Genomic DNA, 18,905 nt, shown 5'->3' with positions numbered 1-18,905 from the left:
TGCTGCTGGGAGAAGCTGTAGGCAGTGGCTTTGTGTGCATGTGGGCCTGGAGTCCAAGGACTGAGGGCTGGGACCGGGTTGGGGCTGAAAACCGGCCAGGGGTGTGCCATGTCTGTTGGGCGACTGTGAGAGACAATGCGGGTCCAAGATGAAAGTGCTATGTTTGACACGCCATGCTGCTGGGAGGAGGCAGGTGTATCTGTGGAAACATAGAGGGGCTGCACGAGGCCTCTGCTCGTCCTCCTCTTCCAAGGCCGACCCTGCCACCATCACCTCCGTGCTCACTACACCGGGACCTCAGTCTCAGGGCTGCCATGGCCACCGCGCCTCCTCGTGGCTGCCCGTGGCAGTGTGCCTGCTGTGCCAGCTCCATATGCTCTGTGCTCCCCACCATGACCTGTACAATATTTGGGGAGGCCGCCAGATGATGAAACTGCTTGCCCTTATGCATGTGCTTGCTCTTTTCTCTCCACTCTCTCTCTGCCCCCACTCCTCTCCTGGGCCACCTTGTGCCTGCCCCCTCCCCCAGTGCTTTCCCCCATGCCCCTGTGCACTGCTGCCATCTCAGTGAGCCCTGGCCCCTGCCCCCTCCTTCCCTTGGCCATGTCCACTCTTCTGCTAGGACCCTCCCCCCACCCTTGGCTACAAGCCCAGACCTGATTGGGCCCTAAGGCTTCCAAGCCATGGCAATTGCAGCCTCACCACAGCTCAGCACTCCCCCCCAACCCCAGTCCCTTCCCAGGGAATTGATTCTCCCCTAGCCCCGCTGGTGGAGGAGACTCTCCTCCATCTCCCTCCACTCCACACAGCAACCAGGTACACAGTGACCCTCGTGTATGTGTGTGTGATTGTGTGTGTGTGTGTGTGTGTGTGTGTGTGTGTGTGTGTGAGACTGTTGGGGATAACAACCTCTCAAGGACTCAGAACATAGCACCCTTTGAGATGACTCAGCACACAGCACACTTCAAAAAACAGCATAAAGCACCCTGTGTAAAGGATTCAGCACATACAGGTGGACCTGTTGCAACAATGAGATGTACAAGTTGTCACGTTCAAAAGGAGCTTTACAACGTCGGTGCGTGGCGGGGGGGGGGGGGGCAGGGGCGGGGGAGGGGAATTATAGGGATTGGGCCGGGAGGGAGGAGGCTGGGAAAGGATGTGAAAGGTAAACAAAGGAGGAGGCTGCAATGCTTGGCAAGAAATGTATGCATTATCCTGCCCATGTAATTGTAACCCCTCTGTACAGTATGTTCACAAATAAAATAAAATAAAATTTTAAAAAAGGATTCAGCATACAGCTCCCTTTGAAGGACTCAGCATATAGTATCTTGTGTAGAGTACTCAGCACACAGCACAGCACACTTTGAAGGAGAGAGTCCATAGCCCGCTGTGTAAAGGACTCAGCACATGGCATGCTTTGAAAAACTCAGCGTGTAGCACTCTTTCCCAGGGACTCAGTACATAGCAACCTGTGTTAAGAGCACCCACAGCCCCCTTTGAAGGGCTGAGTATGTAGCACCCTGTGTAAAACAGTTCACAGCACCCTTCAAAAGACTCAGCACATAGCACAATTTTGAAGTACTCAGCACATACCACCCTGTGGAAGGACTTGGCACATACCACACTGACAAAGGATTCACCACACAGCACCATTTGAAGGACAGTACAGAGCACCCTGTGTAAAGGACTTGGGACACAGTACTTGAAAATTTCACCTCATCTCTCTCTTCTCAAGGGCGCAGCACATAGCAGCAGCCTTTGGGATGAATTAGCACACCACATCTTTTGAAGGACTCAGCATATAGTACGTTATGTAATGGACTCAGCACATAGCACCCTTTGGGATGACTCAGCAAACAGAACCTTTTTGAGGACTCAGCACAAAACCCCAATGTGGAAAAGCCCCAGCAAACAGCACCCTGTGAACGACTCAGCACATAGCTGTATGTCACAAGTTCAGCTGTCATTAGAATTAGTGTGCTTTCTTCAGCATCACCATTCTTCAGAAACACTTCAAAAATCCTACTAGTTTCCATTAGCCAACCTGTGTTTTATGGGGGAGAGTCAACTGGGGGTCTTGAATGCATAGCTTGGGATCCCTTTCCCTGAGCTCTTTGGTTCAATGCTAGAGCTCTACCACTTTGAGCCATAGCTTCAATATTGTTTTTTTGGGTTGTTCTTTGACAGGTCTTATGGTGATCAGGAAGGGAAGGCCAAGTTGGGGTGTCTGTGGGCAAAGGCTCTTAGCACGGCCTGGAACTGACCTCTCCTTTCCTTGTACCCCTGGGTGCTGGGCCTCCTGGAGCTCTCATGGCCTAGGGGGAACAGACCTGCTCTGGCATCAGCACTCAGGGTGAATTAAATTCAGCTTGGCCCTGGTCTCTTCCCAAAATTGAAGTCTAGAGAACAATGGCATGCGGATGCATATCCTGCATCTGGCCACCAGGGGGCAGGGGTTGCCCACCAGAGTTGTGTTTTCTCTTCCTTCCCTGGGGCCCCCACCTAAGTCCTTGAGAGTCTTACTTACAATTAACCACCAAAAGGCAAGTGGGGCTGTGGCTCAGGTCGCAGAACATTAGCCTTGAGCAAGAAAACTCAGGGACACAATAACCTCCCAAAAAATAAAATATTTAGGAATTAACCTAACCAAAGATGTAAAAGAACTATTTAATGAAAACTATAAAAAGTTAAAGAAAGAAATTGCAGAAGACACTAGGAAATGGAAAGACCTCCCATGACCTTGGATAGGCCGACTTAATATAGTAAAGATGGTAATACTTCCAAAACTAATATACAAATTCAATGCAATTCTTATTAAAATACCAATGACGTACATCACTGAAATACAGAAAACAGTCCAAAAATTCATATGGAACAACAAAAGACCTAGAAAAAAGAACCTCGGGGAAGCTAGGGAGAGAAGGGATGGTAGGGGGAAAACAATGGAAGGTGTAACAATGTTCAAGAGGAAATGTACTCATTACCTCACTCGTGTAACTGTAACCCTCTGTATAGCATCTTTACAATAAAAAAAATAAATAAAAGTAAAATGACATACATTGAAAAAAAAATAGAAAACTCAGGGATAGAGCCTAGGTATCGCGTTGAATTTGTAGATAGCCTTGGGAAGTATTGCCATTTTCACGATGTTAATCTTTCCAGTCCAGGAGCATGGGAGGTTTTGCCATTTTCTAAGTTCTGTTTTGATTTCATTTTTCAATATTTTAAAGTTTTCATCATAGAGGTCCTTCACTTCTTTAGTTAAGTTAATTCCTAGGTATTTTATTTTTTTGGGGGGCTATTACAAATGGAGTTGCTTTCCTAATTTCAGCCACACTTTTCTCATTGTTGGCATACAGAAAAGCAATTGATTTTGGGGGGTTAATTTTATACCCTGATACTTTGTCAAAGTTTTGAATCAGCTTGAGTAATTTGGGAGTGGAGTCTATGTGATTCTTTAAATACAAGATCATGTCATCTGCAAAGAGGGAGAGTTTTATTTCTTCTTTCCCTATTTGGATCCCCTTTATTTTTGCATCTTGTCTTATTGCTGTAGCTAGGCATTCTAATACTAGATTGAAGAGAAGTGGAGAGAGTGGATATCCTTGTCTTGTTCCTGTGCTAAGAGGAAATGGCTTTAGTTTTTTACCTTTAAGTATAATGCTGGCTGTAGGTTTGTCATATACAGCCTTTATTGTATTGAGGAATGTTCCATGGATTCCTAATTTTTCCAAAACCTTCATCAAAAAGGGGTGTTGGATCTTGTCGAATGCTTTTACTGCATCTATTGAGATAACCATGTGGTTCTTATTCTTGCTCCTGTTGATGTGATGAATAATATTAATTGATTTGCGTATATTGAACCAGCTTTGCGTCCCTGAAATGAATCCTGTTTGATCTCACACCCTGGCCTTGGCCATGCTTTGGGTCAGCATGGCTCTGGCTTGATGGGAGGGCTCCAAGGAGGAAGATCCCAGAGCAATCACCCTGCCTCCTTCCACCCTTCTCACCCTGCTGCTTCTGCTCTTTGCCATAGACCTTCTTCCTGGAATCCATCCATGAGGTCATCACTGCCAACATTGTGATGAGTGGTGGGTCCAGCCTAACTCGGGGAAGTCAGAGGTGAAAGTCAGTCTGGGATTAGGAGCTTCTACCCTGTGTGTGGGCTGAAGTCAGGGCTGGCCTTTATTTCATCCTGAGCCTTGAAGTGGTGGAGAGATAGTGTAGACTCCAAATTGAATCAGGTAAGATCAGAATCTAGAGGACAACTTGTGTGAGGTAGGCTGTGGGGCTCACAGGGCCACTGCTCGTGGTACTCCTCTCTCGGGACTCACCTCTCCCTCTCTCATCCCTAAATGTTAGAATAGAAAGTTCAACTAAGTGGATCAAAGAGGGGGCAGAGGAGTATTTCTTTGTGAACAATACTTGTGCTTCATATTCGTTCTAGCCCCTACTTCCTATTTATCTGAGGAATGGCCATATGGGTTTGGCGGGGGGGGGGGGGGGAGGAATCATCCTAGCTGATAATGTGGCTCAGTGGTAGATGGTTGCCTAGAATGACTGATACCCTGGGTTCAATTCCATACAGAAAAAGCTTGAAGGGGAGGTGGGGCTCAACTGGTAGAGTGCCTGCCTTGACCATAAGAGCTCAAGGAGAGTGGCCAGGCCCTGAGTTCAACACCCAGGACTGGAAGAACGAATCTTTGTTGGAGGCTTTTCTTACCTTTGAAAACAATTTATTGTTTGTGATAAGCATAACATGGGTCTCTTCCTTGTCCACCAATGTGCCATTAGATGTCCCTTGAATTTGGGTCGCAACCCAGCAGCCTTTGCCCTACCTGACCCACAGTTTATCCATCCCATCTCGTGGCAGATGAAAGCCTGAGAGAAGGCCATCTGGCCATCTTCTTCTGGTGGCTGCCTAGGCTTTTCAAAGTCAGTATGTCATATAGAGAGTCATCATCCAGATCAGTCTACGGAAGAAAGGGAGAGAGCACTCCTTGCCCGAGCCCACGAGCTGCAGGCCACTCTTGATGTGGGGCATCTGCTGCAGGACGTGCTCCATGGGGGAGTTATCTACGGGGTCGGGAACTCCGACCTCTTCTCTGGCAGTTTCCAAGGTGTCTTGAAGCTGCAAATCTTCAAAACCTTTCTGCTCCTCCCTCCTTTCGCTCACCACAGAGCCTGAGGTATTTGAAGCAGTGGTGATGGCAGGGGGCTGGAGCCTGCTGTCCGTGCTTTCCCCTGCAAGGAGCAACAGCAGCTTCTGCAGCTCTCTGTTCTCCATCTTCTCCTGGGAGAGCCAGCACATGTGCTCAGCTTTCTCCCAACACAGCTCATCCCGGACGAATGTCTGCTCTTTACACCCCATGAGGGACTCCTCCACAGTGCGGTTGTGTGCCAACAGCTCCCTGCATCGATGGTGGAGCTTATCTGCTGGACTATGGAAGTCCACCTCATCATGCAGGTCATGGACATAGCAGATTTTCTTCTTGGATGCCCACGTGTCCCACTTCCTATCCCTACGCCTGCTGTGGTGGCAGCTCATGGAGCGGGGGTCCTGTGGCTCCACCTCTGTCTGGCACTGTGCTGCCGGGTGGGCTGGTCACCTGCAGCAGGGCCACCGCTCGTGTAGCAGGAGTTTCCCCCTGTGGATCTCAGCCTCCGAGAGCGCTTGCAGAGCCAAATCCCTCTCAGTCTGGGGGATGTCTCCAGCCTCTGCTTGGTCACGTCTGGGGGAGTTACCTCCTCACCTTTTGCTTCTCCAGGGCTCATGGCTTTCCCTTCCCTAGGGAAAGCCAGGAAGCCCAGCTGGGCCTGCAGGCACTCCTCCTGTGCTCTGGTAGCTTCCCAGCACTTGAGCATGTCCTGCCACTTTGGGGGCACCACCTGGCCCCCCTAGTTGGTTTGGCCTTGCACTTGCTTCAGCTGATCCATCAGCTTGGTCTGCTTCTGCAGGTGCTGCTACAGGGCCTCCTTCTCAGAGTTCAGCCGCTTATTGGAGGCAATGTGCTGCTGACAGGTGGCTCTGAGCTCCTGCAGCTGGGCCAGGGATTGCTCCTGCTGCTCCTGCAGCTCCCAAGCCACATGGCTCTCTCTCTTGGACACCTCTTTCCATTCCTCTATCTTCTCCTCTAAGTGATCTAGCTGTTCCCACAGATGTTTCTTCACCTGATGCTCTGAGTTCAGGACTCTGGTGAGATCCTCCATCTCTCCAATCACCCTGTGGAGAGCATCCCACAGCAGGGCCAGCTATTCCTCTGGCTATGGGTCACACACACATGCGCATCATGGGGGTCTCAGGGATCTCCTGTTGACCGTGGGCCTTATCCTCCAGTCTCCATAGTTGTTCCACTGCTCTGCATTCTAGAGACAGAGCTTCTGGTTTTCCTTGACCTGGATATGACCTAGTTCCTCCAGGTTTTTCAACTCCATCTGCGTGTGGTAGGCCTGGGCCTGCAACTGTTGCTCAGCCTGAGATGGCTCTATCAGCTTCCTTCTCAGTTCCCCCAGCTCATTCTCTAGGTCCAGCACCTGCCTCTCCCTTCTCTCCTTCTCCTCTGTCAGTTGGTTCACCTGTTCAGTCAGCCACTGAGCCTCCTCCTTCCATGAGGAACTCTCAATGCACAGGTTCTCCGTGAAGGTGTCTCTCTCCAGATTTTCTGAGGTCACCATACAGCTCAGGTTATCCAGTAATCTCTTCAGTACCTCCCGCCCCACCAGCACTTGTTGGAACTTGCAGATTCTGTTCTTCCTGTTACTCTTCTGTGTCCAGAGTGCTTCCAGTTTCTCCTGCAACACTGTGTTCATTTGCTCCAGGTCATTGAAGCTGCTGGTCTTTTCCTCGAGCTGAAGTGTCACATCATTCAGCTGTTCGAAGAACATTTAGATCTCCTTCTGTGCAGCAGTGACGGCAGAAGCGGCCATCTCGAACTCCACCATGTGCCACTCTGCGGCCTGCAGCTGGCAGGTGAGAACTTCTTGCTCCATTTCTCTGTCATTGGCCCACCTGCTTCACTTAGGCCGTTGCAGATTGTAAATCACTTTCTGCAGAAACCAACCTGTGTATGGGTGGCTTGTGGATCTCTAGCTCTGTTTTTGTTTCTTCGTGCACCTCAGCTATCTTGTCCCTCTCTTTCTCCAGTCGATCCTGCAGGTCTGTCTTTTCCTGCTTCAGTGGTTGGATCTTGGCACAGAGTGCCTGGTTTTCCTCTTTTGCTGCAGTCCAGGGTGGGCACCATGTGTCGCTAGCGCCTCTGCAGATCCTTGGTGGTATCGCAACCCTTGATATTCTTGACCCTGTTGGCTGTGACTGTGTCCAAAGGCAGGGGAGACCCCCAGTCAGCATCACCTTTGGCTGGACCCTCCAATAAATCACCCTCCCCAGTTGCGTTTGTTTTGGGGATCCCTTTCTTTTTCATGTTCGGTGTTTTTTTGAATGTTGCAAGTCTAAGGGGAGGATTCTTTTGCCAGTGTTCTGGCAGTAGTTTCTTGCCCGCAGCTCTCTCATAGAGTCTTGTTGTTTCAGACATCTGAGCACTGGAATGGGAAAGGTGGGCTGGCCACATTCCTAGGCTCTGGGAAATCCTCTATTCTCCCACTCACTGACAAGGACGTCAATTTCCTACTCTACTCCAAAGTTGCCTCATGTCTCTAGCTCACCACTCAGCCACCTCTACCTTCCTCAACTGCTGGTGGTGGTTTCAACCAACAGAGGGAATCTTGATGCTTGGCAACATGGAATGTGGGGTGGCCACCTTTCTTGTAGCCCATTGGTCAGAAAGAGAAATGAAAGAATGAGGTGTGGCTGGAATACTGTGATGTAGGCAGCATGGTCAGTGTCAAGATGACAGGTGCTCCCCCAGCCCCTTTCCCAGGGAACTCTTTCCAATTCTGTTGGGGACAAGAGGATGACCTGCTTTAGCTGGATGGCTGCACAGATTGTTGTGTATGTCTGTTTGTTGCCAGTCCTGGACCTTGAACTAAGGATCTGGGCACAGTCTGTGAGCTGCTTTTGCTCAAGGCTAGCCCTCTACCACAAGAGCTACACTGCTCTACTTCTGTGTTTGTTGGCACTGAAGTTGGAAAGGGGTCTCAAGGACTTTCCTGTCTAGGGTGGATTTGACCATGATCCTCCCATCACAGACTTGTAAGTATCAAGGAGGACTGCTGAGAGCCACTGGTGCCTGCCTAATCATTAATCTTGCTGTTCTTGGACAGACAAGTGAGTTCCCTATCCACAGGTTAAAATGGTGGGAACTGGAGCCCACAGTTCAAATCCTGGTCCTGCCACCTCCAAATGGCAGGAGATCCTTAGAAACTCATTACTATCTATATGAATACCAATGGAATGTGATGTATGTTATGACTGAATGGACAGTTCTTGAATGATTCTAGGATAAAATTATACACAATTTTAGTAAAGGATATTGATCGATTTTAATCAATACTTTATGTAGCATTTAAACAATCACATTCATTAAATGTAGGCAGAAATCTGGGCCTGAATTCTGTCCTTCAGCTCTTCAGCTCAAGGCTAGTGCTCTACCACTTGAGCTACAGCGATATTTCCAGTTGTCTGGTGGTTTATTGGAGATCAGAATTTCAGCGTCTTTCATGCCCAGGCTGGCTTTGAATCACGATCCTCAAGTCTCAGCCTCCAGAGTAGTTAGGATTACAAGCATGAGCCACTGGTGCCCGGCTCCAAATAACCCTCTTTACAGGACTCATCATGCAGCACCCTGTGAAAGACACAGCACCCAGCACCCAATAGAGAGCTCAGCACCCTGCACCCTGCGAAGGACTCAGCACATAGCATCCTGTGCAGGACTCAGCACACAGCACCCCGTGAGGGCCCCAACACCCCAGGACATACTAATCACATAGATGTATCCCACAAGCTGTCATCAGTATTAGGATGCTTTCATCAGTATCACCATTCTTTCAGAAACACATCACAAACTGCACAAAGTTCACATCTAATGGTTCAGAGGAGTATTTTTGGGGGGAGGGGAGTCAGCCACAGGGATTACACTAAAATGTTGGGGGTACTGTCCAAAGATCTTTTCCTCAAGGCTAGATATTTATCACTTTGATCCACAATCAGAGTTTCACACAAATCCTGCCAGGGCTGTTTTTTAAACCCACCAGTGTCAGATCTCAGCCCCCGAGAATCTTGGATTACAGGAGTGAGCAAGCCAGCAGCATCTGGTTCTGTGGGGCTGAGTTGCAGTCATATACCTCTGACTAAGTCAGGTTAGATGGCAGCTGTCAGCAACACTACTGGCTTGCTCTGTGATGAGGTATTTGAAGTCCTATCCTTATAGAGTTGCAGTCACAACATTCAATCTTTTTTTCATGCCCATCCTGGACCTTGAGTAAGAGTCTAGACACAGTCCCTAAGCTTTTATGCTCAAAGCTAATGCTCAACTGCTTGAGCGAGAGCACAACTTCTGGATTTTTATGTGCATGTGGTAATGAGGAATCGAATCCAGGGTTTTGTGTGTACTAGCCATCATTATACCACTGAGCCCCAGGAGTGACAAATGTATGAACAGATAAATGTGTAGATTGGCATATATGTATATATATATATATATATATATATATATATATATATACATATATATGTATAAAACAAGAGAAAGGTGTCTGTATAGTATGAAATTACATATATTATATTACTACCCATTATTGACATTCAAATTATTCCTTCCACTTTTAAGTATCATGGTTGAATACATAATAAAATATTAACTGACAATTAGTCAATGTAATATAATTGTTGTGTATAATTTTATAGTATACTCATACACTAATTACTAATTTGTTACTTTTATAAAATTCCATTCATATGTATGTACATGGGCATGGGTTTCTTAGAATCTCATGCCAATACTTAGTGGCAGTCCAGGGATTCGACCTCCAGGCCTAAGTTAGGTTTTGGCTATGGCTTCCCTAATAGCCAGCCAAACATCAACATGCAATGTCATGTACACTTTCAGGGCCTTGTTATTTACACGCAGAATGGTCACAATGCAAAGGAAAAAAAAATGTAAAACCACCTTGTTGAATTTCTCCATTTTATCCTTCTCTTTTTATTTTAGTTCTTGAAAACCCCGACATTTGAACTTGGGTCCTAGGATCCCAGGGTAGCTGTGGCAGAGATGCCAAGACCTGAGTTTAAGCCCCGTGCTTAGCAAAAATAAAATAAAATAAAATAAGGCCCTGGCTTGGAATTTGCACCATTTTTCTGGCAGGCCTGGGATTTGAACTCAGCATCTGGGTATCTCTGTGGCTCTGTGGGTGAAGGGTAAGCTCACCGTCCTTGAAGATAAGAAATTCTGACGAGTTCCCAGGGCCCGAATTGAAGCCCCAGCACTGGAAAAATTCATACATTAGTTTAGTGAGTATGACGTTTATTACACTTATTCATTTAGTATTATTATACATATAACATTTCATTTATTATATCATATCACACAGGATATATTTGCATATGAAGTATACATCATTATGAGACCCAGGACATTTTTTCAGAAAATAATGTGTCTAAAGTGGCTTCTTAATACATGAATAAATTTTTGGCAATGCTAGGATTTCAACTCACAGCCTACAATGTTCAATCCATAACTGTGGTCACAGTCTTAGCACACCAACCTCTGCCATGGAAGATATAAATCCAATACGTTTTGTGTGGCTTTCTAAAATAGAATCATGAATTAATTGCAAATTTAATTCTTTTTATAACATTCCACTAGGATTCACATAAATAGGAATGAGTTTGTCAGGGTCTCCCTCCATTTGTTTGTGGCAGTCCTGACATTCGTACTCCAGGCCTAGGAAGTTTATTTGCATGCAAACCATTGGAATGACACTGAAGATTTCAGATTGTCACGATTAAAAAAAGAACAACAAGAAGAAAAGAAAGTCAGGTGGCAGTGGCTCCTGTATGTAATCCTAGCTCCTCAGGAGGCTGAGATGTAGAGAATGCCAATTTAAATTCAGCTAGGGCAGGAAAGTCCACAACACTCTTATTTCTAAGAGATCACAGGAAAATATCCTCATGGGTTGTGGCTGTGGCTCAAAGGCTGAGAGCTACCCTTGAGAAAGAGGAGATCAGTGATAGGGCCTAGGCTCATATTTCAACCTCAGTCTTGCCAAAGGGGAAAAAAAGAAGGCAGTAACTCCATGTCTCTCTGTATTTATGGATTATGTATGATGGGCATTCAGCAGATTGCCCATGACCAGACCCCCAACCTGGGCAAGCTGGGACAAGCCCTCAGAGAGTACTAAGCATGAGCCAGTAGCGTGAACAAAGCATCCTTTTCTGCCATTTAATAACTGAAGCCCAGAAGGCTTGCCTTGGCTGGGGTATGCAATGGGTACATTATGTTCTGGCACAGGTGTCTCATTGGGACATCTAGCAGCCACCCGCTGCCTCCAGGGAGACCATTGTTCCTAGGCTGTAGCAGTTGTGAAAAGTTCTTGCTCCATATTCCCTATCCCTCTGTAGGACGTGAGCCTAGATCTCTGAGGCCTAGTGGCTATCACTCATTCATCATTCCTCATTGCCGAGTCTCACACTGGTCCCAAATTATGGCAAAGATATGAAATGGCCAGCGATTTCTGTGCTGAAAAGAGTATGCCAATGAATTCCACCCTCATAGTTCCTGTTAGAAGTAATCCCTTGTCTGTGAATGTGGCTAAGTGGTGGAGTGCTTACCAAGCAAGCATGAAGCTCTGGGTTGGATTCCTCAGTACCACATAAACAGAAAAAGCCAAAAGTGGCACTGTGGCTTAAGTGATAGAATGTAGCCTTGAGCAAAAGCAGCTCAGGAACATGCCCAGACCCTGAGTTCAAGCCACAACACTGGCAAAAAAAATATGAGTTTGGTGAGACATACACTTCTGGAACTCAGAGGAAGGCCGAGGTTATAGCTAAGAGGTACAGGGCAGGTGGTGGTGGCTCATCCTTGTAATATTAGCACTCAGGATGCTGAGATCTGAAGATTATAACTGCAAGCAAGTGCAGGCAGGAGTCTATGTGAGACTCTTTTCTCCAATTAAGCACCAAAAAAAACAGAGCTGTGGTTCAAGTAGTAGAATGCTAGCCTTGAGCATAAAAACTTAGGGATAGCATCCAGGCCATGAATTCATACTCCAGGACTGGCACACACACACACACACACACACACACACACACACACACACACAAACACACACACACACACACACACACACACACACACACACACACTGGAAATTCTACTTACGCATCAATAAGATTATAGTACCATTTTTATCTCTCATTTCTCATGTCATCTGCCTGGTATCTCATTGGCATCTTATTGTCCCTGTTCTGCACTAACTGACACATGCAGACTGGTGTAAAAGATTTTCAGGGTTATGGGATAACCTTAGATTACTGAGTATGAGTTCTCTGCTCATTCTCTTTGTCTATTCATGCCTTTGAGTAGTGATTGTACAGATTCATTTGTACCATTTGCTACACAGAAAAGAGATGAGCCATACATATAAATGTATGTATATATATGATTATATACATACACACATTTATGCATACATGAATATATGCACACATATGGATATATATTAAATACTTGAGTACATTTTATATTTTCAAAAATTATGAAGCTAACAAAAATCACATGCATTTTCCTGCCTTTTCAATTTTTTCAAAACATAAAGAATTTTCTCTCTTTTGAATACCTAATTTTTAATAAAATATCACCATCTTGATTTGTCAGTGGCCTTGAAATTAGATGTTCAAATAGGACAAAATTATTTAGGCTTTTTTGTGGAAGAAAGGAATATTACTAGGATTCTATTCAGGGGTTCTCTGCTTGCTAGATAGGATTTTGTCTGTATAGCACCAAGCAGCTCAACTACTTCTGTCATACTTCTAGTCCATTTTATTTATTTGAGGTCTTGAACTTTTTGCCCTAACCCTCCCCTCCCACCTCTACAACTACACTCCCCTCTCCTCCCTTCCCCTCTTCCCTGCATATATTGTAAAGATCCTTTTTCAACATAGAGTCTTGTGCATCTCATTGTTACAATGTGTCAGCCTGTATCACTATTTAACTATTTTGTTTTTCCCTTCCCCTCCCCAAGCTAGAGAATGGTGTATACAAGATGCAGGGCACAGATATTAAATACAGTGAAAACAGGGGTTACACCATGCGGGAGGAACATAAAAAGAAAAAAAAACACATGGTAGATTATAAACCCTATCTTTGGGTTCATTTCGTTTAACAACATCTTATCTGGTCTTATGTACATAGCTTTTGAACTTTTATGCTTGTCCGAGACATATAATAGTTATTGCAAATAAAGGAAACCATAGGAACTATGTTTCTTTGGGTTTGGCTTACTCCACTTGATATAATTTTTTCCAAGACTCCACTTAGAGCTCCCATATGATCCAGCAATCCAATTTTTGGCATTTGCCCAAATGTTCACAAACAAGACCATACTAAGCTACCGGCATACTATGCTTATTGCAGCATTATTTACCATAGCTAAGATAGATGAATGGATCAAGAAAATGGGACACACACACACACACACACACACACACACACACACACACACACACACACAATGGAGTTCTATGCCTTCAATCAGGGAGAATGACATCGCCCTATTTGCTAGGAAATGGAAAGACACAGAAAAAATTGTATTAAGTGAAATAAGCCAGGCTCATATAACCATAGGTCCTATGGTTAATCTTACTTAAAGTAACTAGTACATGGTACCATATGACCATATAAGAAGATGTTATGTGAAATGAACCCCAAGATAGAGACACAAATGATTTTTATTCCATGAGATTCTTATCTCTATATAATCCCACAAGTAAAGTTGGAAAGGGAGCTGTCGTTCAAATACAGAGCACCACCTTTGAGGGAAAATGCCTAAGTAACAAGGTAAGGTCCTGAGTTTAAACCATAATATCAGCACTCAAAAAAGTTGATTTCTTTTCCTTGAGGTTTTTATTAAATTGCTCAGAAAATAATCAACGTTGTATTTATGTTTAGCATTACTTTTGAAATCATGTTATATTTATTTCTGCTATTCATTATTTTCTTAAATTTTACTTACACATTAATATCCAGTAATGATAAGAGATGATTACTGTTTCACAAGTTTTTATGGCAGTTGAATATATGGATGAGAGGTGCATACAAGGAGTTTGGACTGAAAATAGATATTTCCAAGCTTTCACATAAAGAACATAGTTGAAGGAGCTGTGGGCATGTATGAGATAAACTAAAGAAACCAGCAAGGAAAGATAAAGTATAATTTTGGAAAGCACACAAGTTTGGAAGAAAAAAAAACAAGGAAAATATGTGGCTTTTGGTAAGAACTTTTTAACCCACCTACACATTTGATTCCTTATTTCTAGCGGAAGCATTTCAGTTAACTTAATTTTACAAAGTTAAACATGATTGACATTTAATACTAACTGGTCTCTGTCTCAGGTAAGCAATTATTCTAGCCAGGTGCCAGGGGTCATGACTATCATCTTAGTTACTCAGCGATCTGAGACCTCTAGATCCTAGTATAAAGCAGTCCGGAGAGGAAAATTGGTGAGACTTTTTTGTTCAATTAACCATGAGAAAATTGGAAGTGGCACTGTGGCTCAAAGTGGCAACACTAATCTTGAGTAATAAATCTCAGAGTCAGAACCCAGGCCCTGAGTTCAAGCTCTCTGAAATTATTCTTAAAATACATGTTCTCAGTAATTCTTTAACTTGTCTAGAAGACTGTTTTAAACTTAGAGATTTTTTATTTCATGTTCTCAGAATTTATTTTTAAGATGTTCAGAGAAAAATTATTTATAGTAAGAACTGGTTTGTATTGCTTTATACTATGTATTGTTTCTACACCAATAGATAAGCTGGAAAGTAGATGGCTAAACCCCTCCTCCCCCCACCAAAGTTGTAAAGTTCATTTTTCGACATAATGATTTGTACATCTCAATGATGCAATGGGTCCACCTGTATTCCTAGTTAAACGATTTGTTTTTGCCCTTCCTCTCCACAAATTATACAAACATCAAATACAGTGAAAGCAGGGGTTATACCATGGGGGAGGGACATACAAAGCAAAATAGAAATCATCTTATAAATATGTTAGAAACAACAGCATGAAAGAAAAAAACTTACCTTGGGGTTCATTCAACTAATATCAACTTCATTTGACCTTTTCTACTTGACTTAGTCATGTACTAGTTATTTCAAATAAGGGAAGCCGTGGGACCTATGTTTCGTTGGGTCTGGCTTACTTCACTTAATATAATTTTTTCCAAGTCTTTCCATTTCCTAACAAATGGGCAATGTCATTCTTTCTGATGGAGACATAGAATTCCATTGTGTATATATACCACATTTTCTTGATCCATTCATCTACTGAGGGGCCTCTGGGTTGGTTCCATATCATAGCTATGGTAAATAATTCTGCAATAAACAGGTGTGTTGGTAGCTTTACTATGGTCTTGTTTGTGATCATGTGGGTTAATGCCCCAAAGTGGGATTGCTAGGTCATAGGGGAGCTCTATGTGGAGTCTTTTGAGGAACCTCCATACTGCTTTCCACAGTGGTTGAACAAGTTTACACTCCCACCAAAAATGTAGTAAGGTTCCCTTCTGTCTACATCCCCTCCAGCATCTGTTGTTATTAGAGTTCTTGATTATAACCATTCTAACTGGTGTGAGGTGGTTCCTCAATGTTTTTATTTGCAAATCTTTTATGGCTAGAGAGTTTGAGCATTTCTTCATGTGTTTATTGGCCATCCTTCTTTTCTCTTCAGAGAAGTTTCTCTTTAAGTCTTTAGCCCACTTATTAATTGGGCATTTGTTTCTTGGAAGATTTGTTGTTGGGGATTTAATTTTTTGAGGTTCAGGTATATTTTAGGTATATTTTAGATATATTTTAGATATTTTAGATATGAGTTGCACGTATATTTTAGATTTGTCCATTGTATGGCTAGTGCAGATCTTCTACCAATCCGTCGGCTTTCTAGTAATTTTGCTAGCTATGTCCTTTGCCATGAAGAAGCTCTGCTATTTCATGCAATCCCATTTGTCCCATTAGTCTTTGATTTTTTTTTATTTCTGGGACTCTATTAAGAAAATTTTGGCCTGTGCCAAGGAGAAGTTGGGTTTCTCCTATTCCGTCCTGTAATGTTTTCAGAGTAAGACTTGAAACTTTGAGAGTTTCAGATATTACAGGAAGATCTTTGATTCACGTTGAACTGATGTGAGTAGATTGAGCTGTTGCATATATTTGTGTGTGTGTGTGTGTGTGTGTGTGTGTGTGTTTAAGGCGAGTAATATTTATCATTGAAATCAAGGATAAGGAACTTGGTTACTTTTTCTGAGATATACAATATGGTGTTTCTTTGTTGGAGGTAGGCTTGCCTTTGCCTGATGTGTACATTCCAGCTCAATTTTTCAATTAAAGTTTCTTAATTATTATTGAACATATAGTGCTCTGATATTGCTTTGCCTTTAGTCTGCCAGCTAGGATCTTCTTTTCCTCTTAAATATTAACATTCAATATAAATTTTACCTCCTGACTGATTTTCCCCTTTAATTTGCATTTTGAAATAACTATGATAATATCTTTGATCTCTGTATTCATGAAAAAAAACCATTTTGAATTCTCTGTTTAATGTAATAACACCTGGACAGATTTTTTTGCACCAAGACCTTAAATTTTCTTTTGTAGTTTTATTTTAAAATAGCCCTCCTCCATGTTTTTTGCATGGGTAGACAAAGAATTCCCACAATGTCTCACAACTTTTATCTTTCACTTTCTCTATGCTTGTTTGTCCCTGCTAAATTTTTCTGGATGCCTGTATTAGCTACCCCAACCCCTGCAAAGCTGTTGCTGCTACCCAATTTCCTGCCACTACAACTCAACAATTACAGTCACAATTACCCTTTCCCTGGTACTCCCTTTCTATGCTACTCATTTTGCTACCCATAATTCTTAACACTATGGTTCCAGCCACCTGATCCCTGACAACCCTGTCTCTGCCACCACATTCCTAAACAAAGCAAGGCAAGAGTAAGCACAGACAGTCGACTTGGGTACTCATCTTGCACGCAAAATGGGATGTTATTCCTCAGGTATTTTCATGAGGGACTAACTAGTGGTGGAAAGAAAAGAGGTTACTCAAAGGAGACTAAAATCCAAGTATATCAACTTATAACTTTTTGCTAAGAAAAGAAGTCCCTAAAGTGAAAGTTAATGAGAAAAGAAAATTTGACAAAAATATTGGGGATGATATAAAAGTTTAGCTTTTTCTCTTGTGCCAGTGATCTTAACTAATTTATGATATAGATATGTAACTAGTTTGCATTTTAAAAAGTATATGAAGATGCACATTTATGTGGTACTTATATTAATTTATGAAACAGTTGCATATGATCATGTTAATGATATTCAATAGTTTATGCTTTATTATATGCTCATTACTCTGCCTTTGGCAATATGAATTGAGCTCTCTAAAAATAAATGGAATTTCATTGTCAAATACTACAAGGAGATTACTGAGGCTAATACCAAAACGAAAGCTGGTACAAGAAAACTGAACAAAGCTACAAGTTCGAAGGGAAGGGGTCAGTGGTAAGGGCTATGATAAAAGAGAAATTCTTCACCATAGACTCTTGGAAGAATAGAATGTGTCTTGTTGAATTACTAGCTTTTTAAACATTCTTAGAAAGCAGAACATGATTTTTGATTCTTGCTTTTTGGAACCTCTTTAATGAGTGGTTAAACAAAAAATTATCGAAATGACTGAAAATCCACTGACATGAATTATTAGATTGATATTATACTCAAAGTTGCCTTGAGATACAGGCAGGATGGATTCCTTTTCTATTAAATTAATGGAATAAGTTTCCTTTTGAATGGTTGTACAGTCCATGACACTTGTTCCAAAACAAGAAAAGATACTGTAGAGAAAAAAAGAGGAAGGAGAGGCAAGGCTGCTGAAATTAGCATATTTCCCATTTGGACTTTACTGGGTTGTTACTACAAAGAATTAGAATTTCACCTTAAGATAATTTCAAAATGGATATGCTAAAGGATAACTCTGAAATGTAATATTTAATGCTGTTGGATTTCTTGAAGACAAAGGTTTACAGAAAACTGTAATGTACCAATAAACACCTAGAAAAAATATAATTTAAAAATTCACCTGTTCAAAGAAAACCCTGGCAGGAAAGTCTATGAGTCACTTATCTCCAAATAGGAAGTGGTCCTGTGGCTCAATTGGGAGAGGGTTCCCCTTGAGCTCAAGAATTCAGGGATATGTTAATACCCAGGCCCTGAGTTCAAGCCCCATGACTGACAAGAAGAAATTTTAAAGAATTAAACCATTAGGGCTGGAAGGAGACTCAGTGATAGAATGTTTGTCTTGCATTCATGAGGTCCTGGGTTCAATTCCTCAGCACCACATAAGCAGAAAAAAATGGAAGTGGCACTGTGTCTGAAGTAGTAGTGCACTAGCCTTGAGATGAACAGCTCAGGGACAGCACCCAGACATAGAGGTCAGGCCCCCCTACCAACAACAACAACAACAATAAAAATTAAAGCATTGAACAGCCTGAAGATGTTGTCCAGAATTATGAATGCAGCATTATCCGTTTACATGACTTAGTGAATTAAAACCTAGTTTACCAGGGGAGATGGTGTGCATTTTTTGTGTGTGCCAAAGCCTTCAAAATTATTTTGTACTTTCCCAGGGAGGGAGAAAGGAGGAAATGGGGGAGGGGGCGGAGGGAGGTTTTTGGTGGACATGCCTTTTGATTCACTGATTGTTTTCTGGAGCCCAATTCAGAGAAATTCTGCTTGCAATCCTAGTTGCAT

The sequence above is a fragment of the Dipodomys spectabilis genome, unplaced genomic scaffold (assembly GCF_019054845.1).
Source record: "Dipodomys spectabilis isolate Male_0828 unplaced genomic scaffold, ASM1905484v1 ptg000320l, whole genome shotgun sequence".
Classification (NCBI taxonomy): Eukaryota; Metazoa; Chordata; class Mammalia; order Rodentia; family Heteromyidae; genus Dipodomys; species Dipodomys spectabilis.
The sequence above is the reverse complement of the archived record's forward strand: the minus strand, read 5'-3'. Positions refer to the sequence as shown.